Source organism: Python bivittatus, unplaced genomic scaffold, assembly GCF_059951505.1.
Source record: "Python bivittatus isolate LINGU-HERP-01145 unplaced genomic scaffold, Pbiv_v1 ctg000480_np1212, whole genome shotgun sequence".
NCBI classification, from domain to species: Eukaryota; Metazoa; Chordata; class Lepidosauria; order Squamata; family Pythonidae; genus Python; species Python bivittatus.
Window position 1 is genome coordinate 63,243,088 of NW_028277075.1, and position 23,004 is coordinate 63,266,091.

The 23,004-nt window shown below is 36.7% G+C and overlaps 1 long non-coding RNA gene across 1 annotated transcript; it reads right to left on the reverse strand.

The window, feature by feature from the left end:
• Window positions 1–5,101: 5,101 nt before the first annotated feature.
• On the reverse strand, window positions 5,102–22,155 carry LOC112541494 (uncharacterized). The gene is made up of 3 exons (XR_003085480.2): window positions 21,964–22,155; window positions 19,085–19,167; window positions 5,102–6,949 (listed from the first exon to the last, which is right to left on the reverse strand). It is a non-coding gene; the product is annotated as an uncharacterized LOC112541494 (long non-coding RNA).
• Between the last annotated feature and the right edge of the window lie 849 nt (window positions 22,156–23,004).

Sequence of the window (23,004 nt, forward strand, 5' to 3'; positions counted from 1 at the left end):
CATGTAAGCTTACGGTTACATCATAGAAAGTCTAAGAACTTAGTATTATCTCCGAATAAAATATTTATTTCCTTGATCTTGATTTGTTACATTAGTTTCCCACACTTTCAACAAAGAACTCTGCTCTAAACAGTGTGATAGGGATTCCAAAGACATCCCAGTAAGATAATTAGAATTAAATCAGCTTGGCTTTAAAGATGAAGTTACTTAAATATTGTCTGATTTATATATCTTCATTCTTATTACAAGATATCTCTTTTGGTCATTATTTTCCATTCACTAGCTCTTGATCATAAAAATAAATCTTTAATCTGACCTTGAAATACCTAACAATTCCTCCCCCACATTGCCTTCAGAAGGGCACGTGAGCAAATTTTCCTCTTTTTCCTTGAAAGGAAGATCCTCTCCAACCCTTGAAAGGGTTGTTCTTTTTGAATAGTTTTTGCTGCACTAGCAGTGAGTGATGAATTTGTTGAACTGAATTATTTCAAAATATTGGTAGCTGTTAATTTTCATAAGGTTTAAATCAAAACAACAATAACAACCCACAGCAAGCCTTTTTTGTGTTAAAAATCTTACAGTTTGTGTGCCATTTTTGTTAGTTATCTAATCAATGGGAAAGGGTTCAATATTCCCATGATGATAAGCTTCCGGGAAAATAGGCTGTGGTCTAATTATTTGGTGCTTTACCAATGAATGTTGGTGAGTCAATCTCTGAGGCTAAAAACAGGGATGGAGAGTAGGTATTAGGAACTACCTTCTCCTGAAATGGCCTCCTCAGTGTTTATATTCCAGGATTGTCATTGTTGAAATTAGCAAATTATGGATGACCATGTGGAGGAAGGGAACTGACATGTGAATCCACTACTTCCAAAGACCCATTGGCGTGTACCAATTAGAATAAAAGATTTAGGAGGGGGGCAGAATGCTAAGAGGTCTCTAGTAGCTTCCCCCTACACACTTGGTTTTATTGAGGAAATTATTCTTAGGGGATTCTTGCAGGATCACACACACACACACACATACATACAGCATATACATATATATAATATATATGTACCATATTTTTCCATCTATAAGATGCCCCCATGTATGAGACGACCCCCCACTTTTCCAACCCAAAATTAAGAAATCAATATTTTAAAGTTAAAGCAGAATACATTTTTATTTAGTAATTAGGTAACATTTACATGATACGCTCAGTGGGAAGAGGTCCAAACTGTCTCTCTGCAGCTGTATTTCCATGCTTTTTGCGTAACTGATTACATTCAATCACAAGTGAAACTGCCAATAGCTTGTCTCCAATAGCCATTCCTCCAATTGGTTTGTTCAGCATCAGCTGACGTCAGTTACATAAGGCTCGTGATTGGAGGAAGCCTGTTTGCAGAGACAAAGTATGGTTAGTTTCGCAACCACACAGTTCTCTCCTCAGCTTACTTCCTTGCATAAGACGCCCTTCAATTTTTAGTGTAATGATTTTAGAAAAAAGTATCATCTGTCAGGTTCAGCCCAAAGAATTCCAAGAGACAATGCAAATACAGATCTGTTGCATTTATTAGCTACAACCTCCAGACAGAAAATCTCCCCAGACTGAACCTTAATTCCCAAGCCAGCCAGCCACAACACTGTGAATTCCTTAGGGAGGTGCCAGCCTTATCTTCTTGAACTTCCCACGCTCCTGCTAGGGGCTAAGAACACGCTTTTCTCCCTGAGCCTGGCCTTCATAAGTTCATTCCATCACACATCTTATAGACGGAAAAATACAGCATATGTAATATATACATACATATGCAATATACATATACATATACATATACATATACATATACATATACATATATATTCATTCTGATTTTAAAACATCCAGATTTAAATAATTTTTCTCTCTTTAGAAACTGGTGTTTCTATATAGATTTCTTTTTTTCAAGCCAAAACCAACATTGGAAGATTTGATATACAGGACTTCCAGGGGAAGCAATGGCAAACTGAAGACAGCTCCACTGAGAGGGGAGCTGACAACCACAGTGGAATGAGGAGCCAGGTAATGGACCAGCTTCTTGGAATTCCTCTCTGGAGAAGGAGAGGACTTGGGATAGCCCACACATACTCCAGACAGCAGCTTCTCACAAGGAGACCGTAAGACAGCAGTCTCTGGCTGGTTTAGAACTTTGGGAGCTGAGGGATTGCCATCTTTGCTCAAGCTGTGGTTGGCACCTTTAAAAGGACACTGGGTTCGCATATTTCTTTTCTTAATCACTTCTGGAAATTGCTTGTTTTTGGATATTAAGAAACTTCAGAAAGACAAGTTTCATCACACTGTGTAAGTTTCCTTCAATCCTTGGTGAAAGAAGTTTTATGCAAGTTTAAGGACTTTAAAAATTCTTATTTTGGAATAAACAGCAAAAAAGTGATTAGAATATTGATCTTGGAAAGTTATAAATGGACCAAGGGACCAGATGGATTTGAAATAAGATTTGGAAATTAATTACAAGAATCCACCCTGTGAGTTGTTTAGAATTCTATAAAAAATATTTGAAGATTTTGAAATTAAGTATAAGAAACCTTCCCATGCTGTTTTTTAGAAAAAATATATAAGAGGTAACTTTGAAGGTTGGATGCTACAGGGAACCAGAAAGAACTAAAAATTATAACTAAAGGTGAAGAGACCCACTAATATAGAATGGAGCAAAATAATCTAACTTTGGAGGAATTTAAGGATATTTGGGAATAATATACTCAGAAATTGCTCTTAACATTGTCTGTCATTATAAAAATGGATTTAAAAGAGCTCATAGAAGAAGAACAGATTTTACTGGACAAAATAGAGACTGAGGCTGATTCGAATGTGAATTTAGAAATGACAGATTACATGAAAGATATGGAAAAAGATGTTATACTGAGTTTACAAATGAAACCAGCTGATGTTTTAATAATTAAAAGGGATATACAAATAACAAACCAGAAGAGTGACTTGGATAACTTTCTTATTTTGGATTTACACAAGAGGCTTGTCAAAGTTTTGAAGGACCTTTTGAGAAGAGACAAAGAGAAAATGAAAAGAAATCAAATTCTGGGACACTATTTAAAAAGTTTAAAGATCAAGATTGTTAAAAGTAAAAGGAAGAAATATAAAGTTGGTTTATTTGATTAAGGTTAAACTATATATGTTGTTGTTTCTGGTAACTCTTATTGGATTTTTGCTGACCAGGACTGAAAGTTGAGGCTTTAAAGATTAGTTCATAGACAAGAGATGAGATATGGGAAGAAGAGATATTTTGCTGTATTTTCAGAGAAAGTGATAAGTTATTGTGCCAAGAGAAAAGGAAAGGAATATAAAGTTGGTTTATTTGACTGAGGTTAAAATATATATGTTGTAATTTCCGGTAACTCTTAATGGACTTTTGCTGATTAGGACCGAATGATGAAGCTTTAAGAATTTGTTTATAGATAAGAGATGAGATACATGTATAGGAAGAAGAGATATTTTGCGGTAGTATCAGAGAAGGTGATAAATTACTGAAATTGTTTGTACTTGTGATGAAGGGGGAAGTCATTTCTTTATATATATATATATATATATATATTTATATATATATATATTCTTTTTTCTTTACTATTTTTATCTATTTATCTGCACAATTTATTTTTTATATTTTTTCTTAATTTGTATTAATTTTTTTTCACTTTGTATCTTTAAACTTTAATAAAAATTATTATAAAAAGGGGAAGATTTTTGTATGTACAGTATGTACCAGCTGATGTACAGTATGTACCAGCTGATAGATATTTCTGTTCCATTTTTGCCCTAACCTTATCTCTTACTAGATAATAACAAGGCCTAATTTTGATTTAATGCCTGTTGCTGTCTCCTAATTCTAGAAAAGTAACAAGCATGGCTAATTGGCTCCTGTATGGCCATTCTTGAGGTGAATGAATGTTTTTGTTTCCTAGAATGGTGATTAAAAATGGATTTACCCTAGGAATACAGAAACCAGCTAGACTTTCCGTGGCCTAGATTGCTTTTCCCCATTGTGTAGAATGATATAATTATTTTCTGTACTGTTTTTCTAGAGTCACTTATTCTGTGACCTTACAGAGAAGATAAAATCCTAGCTATAACTAAAGCTTCTTTTCTGATAGCCTGATTAAGGGGTGAATATTGACTGTGGGGCTCTGAGAGTCCTTCTTTCTGATCACTTCTGGTTTCTTGTCATATTACCCTGTGCAATTCTTTGACCTTCAGAAAATTCCACTGGAATATGTGTGTGTGTCTGTATATATACAGCGTGTGTGTGTGTGTGTGTGTGTGTGTGAATGAATGAATGAATGAATGAATGAATGAATGAATGAATGAATGAAGATAAATTATTTTTTATTTGTTTACACTGCTGGGTGGAGCTCCTATCTGAAGGACCCGGGTTGCTAAAGGGTTGTGTCAAGATATTTTGTGTTCCCATATATACTGCATATCCTTTAAACAGCAGCTACAGTATATTCTTCAGGTAGGTCTATCTAGATGATAGAGAATGAGGCACATTTGGTTGTCAAGCATAGAAAGGAAAATTCTTTGTTTACATCATTCATCCACTGAGTTATTTATTTATATATAAAAATGGTAGCAATATTAAGTAGTAGAACACAGTTCAGAAAAGCAAGAGAATAAAACCCAATCAGACCTTCTGTAATATCACTCAATTTCCATGTTTGAGGTACATCATTATCAATATGCCCCTAGGTGCCAAGGTGAACAGCAACCCCAAATTGTTCTGCAGCCCGCCCTCCCCCTCTTCAATTAAAATAAAATAATGTTCAAAATAAACACTTTAAATGGCTTTGATCTCATGAGTTTGTCAAATTTTATGAATTGCTGATACTCTTGAATGAAACCTCATGAGATCTTGGAGCATGCCTAAATCTCTGAAGACTTCAGAGGATTTGAGAATGGGAGGAGCTGATCCTCCAAAAGGTAGCCGACTGTCGGTCTTGCCAGGTAAACCAGATTGGAATCACAGCGAGATGAACTAATTCTACTTTATTGTAAAGCTACATTGACAGAATCAGGACAATTTCCTCCCCCCCCCCCCCGCCCCGTCTCCTTTACAGCCAGAGAAATTAGGGAGAGTCTCTTCCGAGTCTCTTGCCCCATCCACTGTCTAGCTGCAGGCTATGCTGTCTCTTCTCTGACTGTTCCCTAGGCAGCATCTCTTTGCCCAGTCTCCCAAGGTTTTCCCACATACCATTACACTGACTCATGACTTCCATCATCCTTTAAATGAGTGAAACGACTTACTTTTTTTTTTTAATTGTGTGCTATGCCCTCACAATAGCTCCATGAGATCCCTATTATTCACCTACATTACTATTACTCACTTTTTCAGATAGTCATAGGACACGAAACAGTGATCACAGCAGACATGATTTTTCAGGAAAATCTCCCTAGAGACTTTTTTCTTCAGTTAGATCAGCATAAATACGCTATCTATTCATGGAATTAACAGTTTATTTCACCCAAGCTTCTAAACATTTAAATGTGTCCACTGTAAGTTTCTAATGTTCTTAAAATTCAGTTTCACTTATTCTAACAGTCCAGATTATATTGACTTTTACCTTGTCTTTATGTTTATCAGGGTTTTTTTTACTCTGATATAAAGAAGACGAATATATTTATCATTGCTTATCAAATATTTATAAGAGCTCTTTGTTCTCAGAGCATAGAGCAATTTTGGAGCAAATATTGACAATCAGCCATCTTTGCAAAGGGAACCCTCATTAACCTGCCTCTGCTGGAATCAATAGCTAGGATTTAAAGACCAATTTAAGTTAGAGTGCAAAATGCATAATGAAATTAGCTTAATCTAGGTCATAGTAATTTATCCTCCACAATTAAATCCAGTATTAGAAATTACAACTTCACGTATTTGGAATTACAGATGTGCAGAATCATCGCCTTACTTAAGCAAATATTGAAGAAAGCTTTAAAATATCCCAATTGTGATGTTACATTCTTAAAAGCTTTTAGTAAGCAAATAATTGATGGCACTAGCAATTGTTTACATGCTTCACAAAGCAATGGGGAACCAATATATTAAATTTTTTTCTTCTTTTTTTAATGAAGAAAAGTTTTCATTATGTCTGTGGGGAAAAATGGAAACCAAGACAAAATTGAGCCCTATGTTGTCTTATCTTTCATTTTTAGTCCCAGGGCATCATTTTGTTCTATATGTGGGCATTAATTGAAAGGAAGATAAAGGGTGTCTATTGTACTTTGTGAAACTGGATGCAGAAAATGAAATTCCTGTGGTGTTCCATCTGATTGCTAAATCAAGATTTATTTTCTAAACTTAGTCACTTTGATGGGTATTGCATGAAGGGATCAAGGGTTGGACAGAATGTACTTCAAACAAGAAAACCCTTATCAAGAAAAGATTAATAAAGATTACCTATCTCTATCAGTGCAAAAAAATAGAAGCCTTGAGTAGCTCCATTTCTTAATACTTTTTTTTTCAACCCCTGGATTCATGGTGGGGTGAAATGGGTATTGAAAGTGGTCAGGGTAAGCCAAGCCAACTCTGGTGACTCCAGGACTGGGTCATAACAATTTTTTATTTTAATTTTTTCATCAATTGTTCAAAAGGAAAATGACAGACATATGAGTGGCTGGGGTAGCATCCAAGATGGCCGCTCCCAATATAACTGGGGTAGGTTTTCAGTCTATTGAACATCTGCCACTGGATCACCAGTAAGTTATTTATCTAGGGGGTGCAAGCAGGCTGAATAAAATGTGTTGTCTGAAGCAGCCTTTCAGTGATGAAGGAAAAATAACAATCCATTTTGAGTTTTATCACTGGGGTCTTCCCGGCGCAGGATCAGACAGGAAATCTTCTGAAGTATAACTTCCTTTCTTTGCCATCCCCAACTAGGTTTCAGCAACTGGCCAAATTTGGCTGATCTGAAAAATGTAATCAGGGTCAGAGATGGTTAGCCGTTGAATGAGAAACTGTCAGGAAAAGCCCAAAAAGATACCAGAAGAAGACAATGGCAAATCACGTACATACCGTTGCCAGGAAAACTTCACGGTCATGACCAGGAAACCACTAAGTGTTGAGTTCAACACAAAAGAAACTTTACTTTTTAAAATTTCCCATAACTCTTGATAATCATTTCTCTTCCTTGTACAATCAAGCTTTCAGTCTCCTTCCAGAAAGTAAGGGAGAAAGCCCAAAATAATTTTGAGCTTAATGATCACATTGGCACAGTGCAGAGTTGTGAAATTATGACTAATGGCCATGAGATTTGATTTTTATTTTTTACTACAACATTCTTATGAACATTTAGCAACACATTCATAAACAGGTTCTTTGAGTGTGTTATTCCTAATGCACAACTCAAGGCAAAGGAAATTCTAACCTTAAGGTGACTCATCTAGGTATTATTAGGATGTTTGCAGATCATCTTAGAATTTATCAGATTGGATTTCAAATATATGAGACCAACAGGAACATTCTTGTTACTTATGACTTATGTGACATCTAGATTGCTTCCTGGTATTTTAAAATTGGTCAATGACTAGAACCATTTAAGAAAGTTCATATCCTTTCCCTTTTCACTGACTATAATAGAAGAACATTTTCCTTGATGTCAGAAGTAACAATAAAGTAGATTTACTCAACTGTGTCTGTGTGAAACCATTAATTAAAATAACAATAGCACGAAGTAGCCCACAACATGGCATAGGTTATCTTGGAATTCTGATGCTTGATACAAACTTTTTTCATTTTCATTTGTTCATTTTCATTCATCTCTTGCTTACTCCTTCTTTTAGAAGATAAGTACTAAAATGTTGATTAGACTTTTTTAGCAAAGTAGCAGGCCAGTTAATTAAAAATAATTAGTGGCAAGAACATCCAGGTTAATATATTTTGCAACTTCTATATTATCATCCTGCATTGAAGCATATGAAGGTAGATATGGGCTCATATACTTCAAAAAGACTGACAGCAGGAATCTCCACACATAGACCCATCCTAGGCCTGTTTGAAAAAAGGCAACTGGAATTTTGTACATTGCCAACAAAATATATACTATCCACATAATGGGCTGAGGTTCATGCTACATACTGAACTCTGGAACTCCATTAACCCATTTTCTGGTTTTGCACAATATCATGAATCATAAATTAATCAATCAAGCTATGTTTGTGTATGCTAAGCCACAATGAATTATCAAGTTGAAAACTAACCAATCTTAGAATGTTTCACAAACACAGGTACTAAGTCTTTAAGGAATGCTGTTCAAACTCAGCCAAGGACTTTCAGTCCATATACTTGATATCTCCATGAAATTACTATCACAAGCTGCCTAGCAGCCCCACTCATTAATGTCCAGTAGAGTGCTAAATTACTCTGATTATGATTTTGTGCCAACATGTTGGTGTCAACTGCCAGCTACCACAAATATAGATTTTCTCCAGGAGGATCTAAACTTGGTCCTTTAGGTCTTCCGATAGTGCATCCATTGCCACTATCATTATGTCTATCCATTTTTTGTTGGTCATCCTCTTCTTCTCTTTCCTTCTACCTAATTTACTAGAATGGTTCTATTCCAACTCCAGCTTCATTCAGGACTTTTTCTGGGCATCAATATCTGTATGTCTGTTCTGCATCTGAAAGGTTACACTTCCACAAGCATAGCCGAATACCTTCCTAGCCTTCTGAGTATATTATTGTTAGTGATATCACAATTCTGGGCTTATTCCACATTTATACATCCTTTTAATCAGAAACTGATGAGTTCAGAACTTGCTGGAAAAGTGATGCTCAAATTGCTGAGGAACTGGTAAGAGCAGTTTCTTTATACTTCCCTTTTCTTTTCTTTCTGCACTTTTGGCTTTGTTCTCTCTTATTTTCTTTCTTTCTTTTATCTTAAAAACTTGTTAGTTTTTATCTTTTTTGTTTAAACATTTAATAAAGTTATTAGGGAAAAAAAGGAACTGGAAAGAGCACAGAGAAGAACAATAAAGGTGGTTAAGGGGCTTGGAGGCTAAATCCTATGAAGAATGGTTAAAGAAACTGGGTATATTAAACTTAAAGAGGAGAAGACTAAGGGGAGACATAACAGCAGTCTTCCAATACTTGAAGGGTTTTCACAGGAAAGAGGGTGTGCATTTATCCTCCATAGCTCCCAAAGGTAGGGCAAGAACCAACAGAAAGAAGCTTTACAGAGGGAGAACCAAACTTGAAATAAAGAGGAATTTCTTCACCATGGGTCTAATTAAGCAGTAGAACAGCCTGCCTAGTGGACACATGGGTGTTTCATCACTGGAGGCTGTCAAGCTAAGATTGGATGGCTATTGGGGATTCTTTGAAGATTCTTGCTCTGGGCAGGGGTTGGACTAGACGTTCTCCAAGCTCCCTCCCACCCCTATTATTCTATTATTAACAACCCAATAAAACAGTAGTTTACACAACATAACAACAATACAACATGTTACAGACAGAATATCATGGTGCTATACAACTAATTATAACTAGTGGTCTCTAAATGCCCTGTGAAAGAACTCTCTTTTCGGTGCCTTCCTGAATGAGGTTATGGGACACAAAATGCCCATATTCAGAGTCAGACCTTTAATTTGAATTTTCTGCAGCTACAGGGGGAAAACAACTCCACAGTATGATGCCACACAGAAGTATTTGGTTTGCTTAGATAATGGGGGAATGGGGTCCAATTTGATATATTTCTGGGTTATGATGTGCTCCTTAAGCAATGCAAAGATACTTCCTGTATTGGGTATGAAGAGTTCTCAACTAGAATAGACTGGCTGCCCTGGCCAATGGGAATGCTTTTTCTTCATGCAGGACTGTAATAACTTGGACCTCCATATGTACTAAATGAATGCCATATCATTGTCACAGTTACTCTTTTTTTACAGTATCTACATCATTTTCTAGGTGCCTTAATTTTAAAGAATTTCCAGAAAATACGTTCAGATTTTCCTCATGATGACCTGTCCCTCACTTGGTCCTTCAGGTCTTCCAATGGTACATCCATTGCAATTGTAACTGAGACTACCCACCTTGCTGCTGTTTGTCTTCTCTTTCCTTCCACCTTTCCCATTATCAGCGCCTTCTCCAGAAAGCTAGTGTTTGCATAATCTGAGATACGGTAATTTAACCCTAGTCATTTGTGTCTTGAATAAGAACGCTTGGTTGATTTGTTCAGTGATACATTCATTTGTTTTCTAGGCTGTCCATGGTATTCTCAGTACTTATCTCCAGCATTAGATTTCAAAAGTGTCAATACTTGTTCTATCCTGCTTCTTCAGAATCCAACTTTTGCTTCCATAGATTATCACAAGGAAAATCATTGCCTGCACTATTCTAATTTTTGTAGGTATAGTTGCTTCACAACATGTGAATATCTTTTCCAAGTCTTTCATGGTTGCCCTACCAAGTGCTAGTGTGCACCATATTTCTCGACTGCTTGTTTCTTTATTATTGAAGATCCACATTTACAACACACATTATTAATTCCAGAATAAATATCACTTAGGCTCTAATGATGTTCCCCACAGAAAGGATCCCAGCGGCCATAAATAATGATGGAATAAAAAGTCAGTCCCCAATGAAAATCTAATCTTATATTCTTTCTTTCAGTCCCCATGGAAACTTCTGTGACAGGTTTTTTTTCTCCCTTCAGTGTCCGAAACGGGGAGAGGGAGGCATTAACAGGAGACGTGTAAATTTACAAGTCCCACAGCCACTAATTTACACCAGATCAGTTCTGTCCTTTGGTTTCAAGAGAAAGAAAGGAACCTTGAGGAAGATGAAACAATCAGAAATGTGATTCTTTTGTCTCATTCACCCTGCAAGGCTAATGCCACCAAGGAATTAGATTTGTCAGAGTCTCCAAAGTTGGAGCTGTCTGAAAAATAATGTAGGACTGTTTTGTTAATCACTACTTAGATAAATATCAGCTCAATTTAATCTTATAAGAGTTTTCCTTTAATTCAAATGTGTTTCTTGGGGAACAATCTTTATTTTATCCAATAAGCAAATCTGTGTTTTTTGCATCCTTCAGTAGAATAAGATTTCTTTAATTATATAGCTATAAATAGATTTGGATTGGGGGTTATTTATTTTTTGCATATGTACACACATGATTTTTTTTTAAATTAAAGTCTTGTTCCTGATATCATATGTCATACTGAGGCTTCGGAAATTTGATTTCAAACTCTTTTGTTTTTTTAACTGAATAGGTTGCAACCACACACGTTGGTCCATTCACAAGATTGGTCCAATAATAAACCCAATTGAACAGTCAATTCATATTGTCTTCAGACAGGAAGAAATGGTCATGGAAACGTACCACAAGAAGGCTGAAACTCTGTAACCAGGTCAATCATGAGGTCAGTCAGTTTCAAAAGCAAGAATTTTTTGCCTGTTATATGGAAAGTGTGAGTGGTTGGCATTTGAATATACTTTCTTTCTTTAATAGTAGTTTATTGAGATTTTAAAATTACAAAGTTAAAAGTTAGAAATGAAAAAGAAAATTGAAAATACAAATTATAAAGAAAAGGAAAAGAAAAAGTGAGATAAAGTAAAAGAAAAAGAAAAAAGACATGAAAAATAGATAGCTTCCAATCTTTCTCTGGTCTTAAGAATAATAAGAGTATCATAGGTGCTAGTTTTTAATGCATTAAGTACGAATAATTCTTTGTCAGAACATATCCCATTACATTTATAATCTAATCTTCAAATCCCCATGTAAGCTTCGCCCCGCCTGGATTTTGCAAATAGTCCATGGCATTTGAATATACTTTCAATCTTGGACTGGCAGGTCCTTTAATTGATTTGAATGTTTTCAAATTGTAGTTTGATCAAACAAGGTGAGAGAAAATGTGAGATTTAAGCATGAATTACCATATTGTGTTTGGACTATTACAGCCAAAGCTGCTTAGTTGTGTTCTACTCATCTCAAAATGTTCTCTTCAATCTCCCCAGAACTCTGTTGTCAAAACTATTCATTTACCTTGCCATTCAAGCAACTGACTGCCCTCCAGAAATACTACACTACAATTCTGCTAGGTGAGGAATTATGGGAGTTGTATTCAATGTATTTACAGGACACATCAAGTAGAGAATGTTGTGATCTCCACCAAATGGAGATCATGAGAACACCCTTCTTCAGTTCCCAAAGTGGCTTCTTTGTCCTTCTCATATTCCTGCTCTCCAAATCCTACCTCCTACTTTCAAAGTTCTACCCCAGCTTGCTGGCATCTTACTTTATTTGCTTCAGTAGAAAGGAAGGGTATAAATTAAATGCATGAACAATACAATTTTCTAACATATCCTAGTCTATGACCTTTGCTTCTTCAATACTATACAGTTTTTGGTTTCTACCCCCTCCCCCAGATCTGCTTCATCCTTAATTGATTCCTTCTACATTCTGAACTGGTTCCTTACATCTGTGCACATTTTTCATCTCTCTTTCCTTCAGCCTAATTGATTCACTACCATGCTGTCAATGATAGTATTTCTATAGGTGGTGATTACACACATTTGGTGCAGCTACCTGAGAGTTTTAGCAACATTGTAAAAGGCTGAAGTTATACATATATGATATTGTCAGCATTTTGCCTCTTTCCAGGCTATTCTAAGGTTTTGACCTATTCATTTTCTATTTTAAAAGGTATTAGAGCAGGATGTACATACGGATTTTCGGTGTTGTGCATCTTCAAGTTGTTAAGCATTATGGTGGACTGGAATGTATGCAATAACAGGTACAGTCTACTATTTAGAGGGTGTTTGGGTTTTCAGGTATAAGAGGACTAGATAATGTTGTACACTGATCTGGAAATCTGGGCAAAGAACTATCAAAATCAGATACCCTTTAACTAAGGAAACATCTAAAGAGCCTTTATCCCAGTTTACTTTCCTTCATGCAATTTCTTGTGTAAACTAGTCTTGAGATATCAGTTGCTGTTACCTAAGTAAGCATCAGGACCATTGCTAAGAAAAGAGGAAATTAACAGTAAAAATAACCCTTTTAATCCATTGTACAATATCATTAAGGCTGCTGTCCAGTTAAAACAAGCAAAAATATACTGCAGAGCTGTCACCCTGATCAAATAAAAATAAATAAGTATTTTTTTAAAAAATCACTGATCTCTCACCCTGGTAAGCATGCTTGCATTTATATATTGGAATCCTATGAAAATGTACTCAAGAGTCATTTCTATTTCAAGCATAAGGGCTTATATCCCACGTGAATAGATCTTAGTATTATTTTGCAATGTTTACTGGGAATAAATCTATTGCTCTGTCTGGCTACTAAAATCTCATCCCAGACACCACTGCCCCACTACGTGCCTAAAGTGTTTGCAAGTATGGTAGGGGAAGTAACCACAGAAGCAACCTGGGTTGTATTGGCCCAAGAAGCCTCCACAAGCACTTCCCCCAGTGGTGTTTCCCCTACATTTCCCCAGCAAATTTCCCCACCAAACATTTCCCCACCAAATGTTTCTGGAAAAAAAAAAAAGGTGCTTTCTTCTTGGGTAAAACTGGTCAGAACTGCAAAGAGACTCACAGTTTGCTTTACACAAATCATGACATTTAACTTGCAAAACAACAACAACTTAAAAGCTGCTGAGATTCTTCAAATTCCTTCAGGATGGTGTTATATCCTACTGTGGTTGACTTCTGACTCATGACTCTTTTACATGGATCTTGTTCACTCAGTAAAAACAACACATCTCTAAGGCATGAGAACAAATTAATACTAGGCAGTCAGCTGTAGTCATAGAATAATGAAGTGCTACATTTCCAAAGAATAAGAATGTGCTGTGGTGTCTGATGTCTGGAACCACGGGTATTCGTTATTACGCTAAAATCGGAGGACTGCCTTGATTTCACAAGCTGCAAGCTTGGCACCCTTAAATGAAGCCTATTACAGTACTGTACTCCTGATAACTGGCTATAGAATCTCTACTTAAATATCAACAGAGAAGATACTCTCTACCTTCCATTGTGATTATCAATGATTATCAATCATTTCAAATATATTGAGATTTCCTAGTACTCCATGTGACTCTGAAAAGATGTCTAGCCTGAATATTTGTGGGACTATCTGCCTCCGGTTATTTCTGCCTGTCCCATAAGATCCAATCATTCTGGTATACTCTGGGTCCCATCAACTGAACAGTTCCATCTTATGGGACCTGGGAGGTAGCACCTGCCCCACAGAACAGCTTCCCCATCACAAAATTCAGCTGGCCTTGAACCTGAGAAAGCCCTGAAGATCTGGTTCTTCCCACTGGTGCTGGGCTAGGATATTATATGAGTCTCTTGGAACTATATGAGGTATGGGGTTAGATTCTATTTTTTAATTATTTTCCTCTATTTGATGTTTTTAACCCTTGTTAGCCATCCAGAGGCACTTAGCTACAAGGCAACCATGTAAATTGACTGACTGACTGAATGTGGATTAGCAACATTGTGACTAAATCCATCCACCTTGTGGTGGTCATTCTCTTCTTCTCTTTCCTTCCACCTTTCCCAGTATTAAAACTCTTTACTGAGCCAGCTTTTCACATAATGTCCCCAGAGTAGGATAATTTGAGCCTGGACATTTGTGCCTTGTGTGAGAGCTCTGGGCTGATTTGTTCAATGATCCATCTGTTTGTTTTCTTGCTAATTAATAAATATTTATATCACAATATGTTTGCCTCCAGAATACTTTGCTTCCTAGCAAATGAAAAATTTGCTATTGCCCTCTAATGCAAAGCAGAATTCCAGTTAGATGGATCAGAACTGAGATCTCAGGCCTGCATAGCACCAGCTGCTCTGTTTAAAGAGTATCTTGAAGCATATAATGAAGAATGCTCATTTTTAGATTAGATCTCTGTAGAAATATTCTTCCCATTCCTCTTCTGCCTATTATCAGCAAACTGGAAAAACAAGAGGAGCTGCCCCCCTCCTTAAGCACACAAAAGAGAGAGAGGAGAAAAACCCTGCATGAAAATCTCTGGGGAAAAAAACCCCTCTGTTCTTGAGGACAAAAAATGAGCGCACTGCAAGCACCAAAGCATCCAGTTCACGTTGTTCAGTGGCTTGCCTGAAGTTCTTCTCCCCACTCCAGAGAATAAAATGTCCTCCAGGTTTGAGAAAGGTCCACCCAGTTACTAGCACATGGGGAGGTAGAGAAGTGTGAAAGGTTAAAAACTGCTGAACTAAATATGATATATGATAAAAAAACAAATAAGTCCTTTTACCCACCAGTTTGCTATCCATCCATTCTCCACAGAAAGTTTAGGTGGTTGTAGGGAACAGCTATCCTGAATGACATCTGTTGGATTCATCATGCGCATGTTTGATCAGGGAAAATATGACAACTACATTTGTTAGTGACTGGAAACCCTTTATGGACATTTTGCTGAAAATGGAAAAAAAATGAACTAGCGATTTAAGGGTTTGATGATTCAAAAGGGTAGAATATAGGAAGAAGGGAGCCACAATATAACTATAGAGAGAGAGGATAAAATATAAATGCATTTATAACCACTTTAAAGAAGATTGGAAGCTGCTTCTTTATATCTTTCTTTTTCTTTTCTTTTCTTTTCTTTTCCTTTCCTTTCCGTCTTTTCTTTTTTATTTCTTACTTATCACTTTTTTTACTTTTTCTTTTTTAAATTTGTATTGCTTTTACTCTGTAAAAAAATTCTCCAATAAATAATAATAATAATAATAATAATAATAATAATAATAATAATAATGGTTTCCTTATGTGCAGATCCTATTAGATCCATACCAGAAAATGCCTTAGAGGATATTGAAAATACCCCCATTTGGCCAACCATGTGACATCTCCATGCAATGTATGTTAATGAAAAAGAAGTGGCAAAATTGATATAATCTTCCAACTTATGAGACATTTCTATTGTGTTTCCCTGCACTGAACAGTTTGTCCCAGTACTGGGTGATTAAGACATGCAGCAGATTCTGATTAGATTTGCTTTCTATACTGTAGTCTTTCGTTAGAGATAAAGCATGTGGATTTTCCATCCCTGAATCAAAAGTACTTTTTCTACTCATCCTGTTTTGCCCATCATTTTTTCTTAGCGGGAAGAATGTTTCTGGTCCATGAAGAGGAAGACTATACCTTATTCTTTGGATGCAGCAAAGAGTGCTAAATATTAAATATATCCCCTTGTTTCTTCATCAACAGATAGATAAGATTGGCTGGCTAAAGAAATAAATGGAAAGATAGAAGGAAGATAGGTGAGAGAGAGAGAGAGAGGATAGTGTTGATATGTGTTTACTGAAGTTTGGTCTGGAAGACAATATGTTGCAATGCTATGAATGATTAAATAGTTATAACATTTTTATTTGGAATTTAAACAGAGCAACAGCAGCTCTTTAAACAAACCACTCCCACCAGCTAGTGTAGGCTGGAACTTTTCCTTTTCCTTTTCTTTTGTATGTGGATAAGCTATTCAAAAGATGTGGGTAATTACAATATAATGCTGTCTTCCTCAGATCAGTTCCTTCCATCCAGTTGCGTAAGCCTCAACTTCCAGAATGTCCAACTACCATAATGATGGCACAAAATTCTAGAAATTGAAGCCAAGGCGTCTGGAGCACACCCCGAGGAGAGAAGATTGGAATAAACCCCAACACTTCTAAAACACTTGCTGGGCCAAATTGTCCATATATATCAGCAGTGTGATGGCTCCATAGATTCATTCTGTTAGAGACAATATCCATAAAAGGCCAGTATTTCTTTGCCATGCTGATCTTCCACTTAGACCATTTTAATAACACCTTTTGGAAAATCAGTTCACACAGATTGGAAGCATTGCACTGCAGCGTTCTTGCCTGTAACTCTCCTTATGAAATTAGAACAAAGGGGGTTGGAAGCAAAGTTCCAGCATTTGGAAATCCTTGAGCCATTCCAAGCTCAGTTCATAAGAATGTGCTCCCAGTGCTCCCAGTGTCTTTTCTTCTGCCTCACCTCACCTTTTCTTGAACAAGTTGGAAGAGAACAAGAAAAGAATTCAGTACTCAAGGGACTGGGGAAAACATAGGATTTTCACTTCCTTTCCCATGGTTTTGATTCCAGGCAATGAAAGCTTCTGCAAGAACACTCAAAACTAATGAGAGTGTAGTATGTTTGTTTAACTTCTTTGGCTCACTGACTAGAAGATGAAAAAGAAAGTTAAACAAAGGGAATAAAAATAGCAAATATCCTGGAAAATTTGTTACACAACCGAAACAATAATGAAACAAATGCATTTTACTCCCCAAAGTTCCACATCTCCCTTGCAGAAAAAAGGAAAGCCAATCCATAAGTGGGGACCCAAAGGAAACACTTTAATATCAGTTGTCCTAAATTTCTTGGAGTCCATGAAAATTGGTTACAAATTGGAAAATAAAGCAAAGTAGTTAGAAATAACCCTCTTGTATTTTAAACAACTCTGTTTAGGATTTCAACATTGGCTTTTCAGATGGCATGAACAACAAACATTTACCCCTGCAGGCCTGTACCTGCCTAAATGTCTCTAGATTGGTCTCAGGATAACCTACTTTATTCAAACTTGACAACAGGGAAGTATATTTTCAACAGAGAAGTACATTCTGTCATATCGTTTCTCCCTCTGGTGGCAATCTGTAGTTAACATCTGCTTTTTATAATGGTATGTGATTGCCATTACTAGTAAAGCAATGTTAAGCAATTAGAATGGCTCTATGAGCAAATAATATAGATAAATCATACATAATTAAATTAAACCGTCTTAAAAAGATATTAAAGGAGCATAGCATCACACCTTAAGAGCCTGTCCGAATAAATGGCCACTGAATTTGTCCTATTTTTCTGTAAGAATTAGGGCTGCCCAAGCATTTTGCCCTGTCTGAATTTCAAAACAACTGACCATCATTTCCTGGGCTAATGTGCAGATTGGAATACCCTCAACCTTTGGATTTTGCATTTCACATGCTAGTAAAATAATGCTTAGGATCATTCCGTTTACATACATACATTGAAAGGGAGATGCCAGATGTTCAGACTGGTTTCAAAAATGGCCAAGGAAAAGAGACATTAATGCTGATGTACACTGGGTAATTAAGAAAGAAAGAAAAAAACCAAAAAGAAGTCAGAATGTGCTTCATTGATTATAGAAAGACCCCTGATTGTGTTGATCATGTCAACCTGTGGAATGTCCTTAGGAAAAGAGGAACCACAGAACATCTCATTGTCCTAGTGTGAAACTTTCAGATAGGACAAGAAGCCACAGCCCAAACAGAACATGGTGAAACATACTGGCTCCAAGCCAGCAAAGAAGTGAGACAAGGCTTTATACTTCCCCCTTATTTATTCAACCTTTATGCTGAATATATATTGAAGGAGGCTGGATTGGAAGAAGATGAGCATGGTTTTAAAATTGCAGGAACAAACACCAATAACCTGTGCTATGCTGATGATACTACTGTGATAGGTGGAAATGCAGGTTCTAGCAATGAAAGTCAAGCAGCACAGTGAAAAAATGGGACTAAGATGAAATATAAGGAACACCAAATTAATGACAACAAATACAGCAACTCATCTTAGAATTAACAATGAAGATACAGAATGTCAAAACTGCAAGCAGTCAGTTCAGAGCTCAGGAAAGAGTAACCCATGCCTTCCCTATCATACTGTTAAACATGGAGGAAAATGAACAGGGGGAGAAAGAAGGGGTGTCATAAAGAGAGAGAGAGAAGGGGGAGGGCTAGGCTACCAATGGTTTAGGCACTGCCTGTCCCTTTTCCCCAAGGAAAGCAGCCCTATGTAGAAAGTTACAATAGTGCAGCCTAGGAAAATAATAATGAATAATTAAAGCATGTTCTGGTTATTCACGATGAATTCTCAGCTGGCACACCAGCTGAAGCTTCTAGCTTAGCAAAGCCACTGGGCCATTCAGAGTTTTCAGCAGTTCCAGAAATACTCCTAAACTAAACATCACACCTCCAGGAAGAGGGTAAATCCAAACAGAACAGGGATACATCTACATACACTTAGGTCAATTGATACCCCAAATCCACTATTTTACCTTGTAAGTTTCAGTGTATTCCTCCTCTTTTATATTTGATTGGCCCCAAGCTTTCTCTTCCATTCAACTCTTCCATGGCTTTCCTAAGATTAAATGATACAAATATAAAATAGAGCTGCATTTTATTAACATGCTGATGGCATTTCACTCCAGATCTCTTGAAGACCTCACCAGTCTGTTTCAGGCAGATATGTATAAGACATCAATTAGACCACTGTGGGACCTCCCACAGGCCGAAAGCCATGGAATGGCATAAGAGTCTTCAGCAATACTTTCTGGTAATAGCCCTCCAGACATACTGTAAACAGAGGGCATTAGCATTGCACAGTCCCATTCTTTAACTAGAACAATGCCGTGTTTGAGAGTCCCAAATGCTGCTGAAAGCTCTGGTTAAACCAAGATGGCTCCACCTCTCCCATCTTCCAGGACAGATCATCCAACAGGATGATCAAAGATGCTTTTAGAATGACATTTACCATACTCTGTTTACTTATGCATATGAAAAAAACATGTCCACAGGTAAACAGGTGGTCATGGGAATATGGGAAGCACATAGAGGGCTCCTATTCTGCCAAATGACCTTTTGTTCAGTTTGTACTGTACAACTGAAAATAATACATTTATTTTTGGAGAAAAAATAGACCTATTGAGCCTTTGATAATTCTCCATGTTGAAATGTGCCCTGCAATGAGATCGATCTGAAAATACATTCTATGGCAAAGAAATGAAAAAATGCTATAAGCTTAACAAGGTTAGTGTTTTACTTCAATGGAGTTCCCATGCATATTTATACTCATATTTATATCTCATTAGTGCCAACCAGCTAGTAGGGAAGAAAACACCTGAGTGCACTGATGCAAGGCTAAGAGAGGCTTATTCATGAATAATCCAGTTATCTTCTAGAGTGATAAAAATATAATGTTTAACTTGCCGTTCCTTGATTACAAGATACGGAATATTCATTTGTTTCTTGAGTCTTTCCCCAAATAATGAATTTATCAAAGAAATCTCAAGTACTGCCCCAAATGTAAGTCTGCCATAAGTAAGTGACTTAGAAGATATGTAGTTGTTCTTATATAAATTAATTTATGAACAAAGGAAAGGCAGAAAAAAAAAGGGACATGGATGGGTAAAGGTGAATATAAACAGGCAAAGATTCGATATAAATGTGTAGGAAGGAAGATAAAGGAAAGCTGAAGCAATAATAACTAAAATAACAACAACCACAATTCTTAGCCCATTAGCTCTGGCTCTTCCCAATGCTTGGTCTCCATAAAACCCTATTTTTCCTTTTCACTTCTCAAGCAGGTTTGTTTTTTTTCCCCCTGACATCCTGATTAGCAGTTTGTGGAGGAATTAAACCCAGTAGCTGAGAGGAAGGGAAGCTTTACTTCTGAAAACACAGTAATAATTAGTAAGACAGGAGGCAGGGAAGAAGAAATCCCTAACCTGTTATGGACAAATTCACAACTCATCTGTTCAACAGGCATTCATCATGTGGCCTTTGCTACATGTTACTATTTTCCAAGTAATGCAAAAATGCTTCTGCAAAGTTATTAGATTTTAATTCCCTAAGCCATGTACTGTACAATCTATGTAAATGAGCTGTATATTTCATACTGGCAATCTAGTTCTCTATCTGTAGTTATTTTGAATATTGTTGACAGATATAAATCTTCTGAAACCTGTACCATTTTTAATATTGTCCAAGTAATCTCATATATGTTTCTGGAAAGTAAAATGGTAATATAATATTTAAACAATGCATATAAATTACCAGATGGGAGAAAAGAATCTCATCAGAGGGAGGACATGGGGGTGGGAAGTAAACATCACTATAGTGTTTAGTTCCAAAAGTGGCTTTAAGATGATCAGGAATAGGTTCTGATTTCACAAGACTGTTAAGAGCAAACATTCACCTATTTATGCAATGTAGAATTGTGAGTTAACTCTATTTTCCAAATGGGGCAATAATTTTGTCAGTTGCATTATGACTCAAATGTGACTTAGACTATGCAACAATAGAATAGTTATAAGTTTGATCACAAAGCACTTGGCAGTGAAATGAGGAAGAATTTTATTTCTGCTTCCTTTTCAACATGAGACAAATATATTTAACAGGGCTTGCAAGAAATACACTGCAAATCCACAGTTGTTAATCACAACCACAAGTCCTAAGAATATACAAAGCTTAACAAACTAAATAGTCCTATAAATAGATGTTCTCAGAGGTAATTATTCTTAAAGAATCCTCTACACTAAGAACTACAAACAAACCTATTTTCATTTAATTGATTTATATGTATATAAGCATGCCTGCATATATCATCCCAACTGATACGGTGTGTGTGTGTGTGTGTGTGTGTGTATTTCCCCCAAATAGAAATCAGTTATTCCAAACAGCAGCATGCTAAGTTTATAATGAATATTTGATGGCAAGCTTATATCTGGGTGCTATGCTTTTATCCTGAAATTGTGATAAATCACTTTTCCTAGATAGATTCTGCTTGCCCAAGCTGGACATACAGAAAATATATGCTGGGTCCTTACCTACTATGAGAAACAACAGGAGGTGGCATGAAGCAGGCATTTGGGGGGTGTGGGGGTGTCTTCCTCTGGAATAGTTTGCCCCCCAAGATGAGAGAAGCTACTATTATCGTAGCCTCCTAGAAACTTGTAAAACCTTACATATCCTGGAAGGTCTTTGGTGTTTGAACAGTAGTGGAAATTACTAGATTGTAGATATCACTATTTTATATTGTTGTTGTACAGATCTTGCATTATTGTTTTTATGTTTACTGTTTTATGCCACTTACAACCTCCATGGTTTGAAATGGTACATAAAATCTGTAAATAAACAAACAAATAAACAAACATACCTATAAATATGCATAGGTGCAGTGGAAGAAGAATGCTTTTCTGATTTTTTTTGCTTTTTGTCTACAATGTCTTCTCCATTCCTGAAGTGAAACAGCAAACACCTATCCGAAGCAGTTGGTCAGGGAATGTGACACAGAAGAAGCAAAGCAGCAGTTGGAAGCAGGATTAAGAATCCTTCTCAATCACCTTTGTGTTCATTGCAAATGGTGTGCCTACATTATATGTTAGCCTATATCTGGGATCAGTAAATATTGAGCTTTAGACTTAAAAAAAAAAAAAAGGCTGAATAAAGCGAGTGGATAAAGTAAGTAGCTTTCCCCACTTGCAGGTTTAGATCTTAGCTCTTGCCATGCTATCTGCTTGACCCTCACTAGCCCTCTAAGTCCTGCCTCATCCATTGTCCATGCAGGCGGGACAACTTGTTTGGTGGGATTTTTCTCAAAACGGTTTTTAAAAAGAGAAGAATGTATTGTCTTGAGTTCCTGAAAGGTTTGATGGAATCTACAAACCTTGTTAGAATACAAAACCTTCACTCAGCATGCCCAATGTTATATCACATAGCTGAACACATTATAGTTCTTATTGCCTATAGTTTTGGAGATCTGTTGCTGCAAAAATCCACTGGGCACATCAGTATTCCACTTTTAAAACAGCATTTCTGAGAGTTCATCATGGAGGTCTGGTGAAGACATCCTCAGTGTGGCAGGACCAGCAGAAAAAGCTTTTCCCACTATTTTAAAATGTTTTGCCATCTTGGACAAAGAAGAAAAGGGACCTCTTTTCCATCTACAGAGGCCAACTAGACTTTGTTGTCTCTCAGCACTGGTCACAGCACAGCCTCTACCAGTGCAACTCAGGATATGCCTAAGGCAGGGTGTGTGGTACTTCAGGGCATAAGACAGCCATGTGGTATTTTAGTCTTCCCTGTAATCTGGAATCTTGCTCGACCAGATCTCCCTGATTTCACAATGTATTGCAGTTACAATTCTCTTCAGAAATTCCCACAATCTGGGCTGGTTGTTGGTGGACATAGCACACAT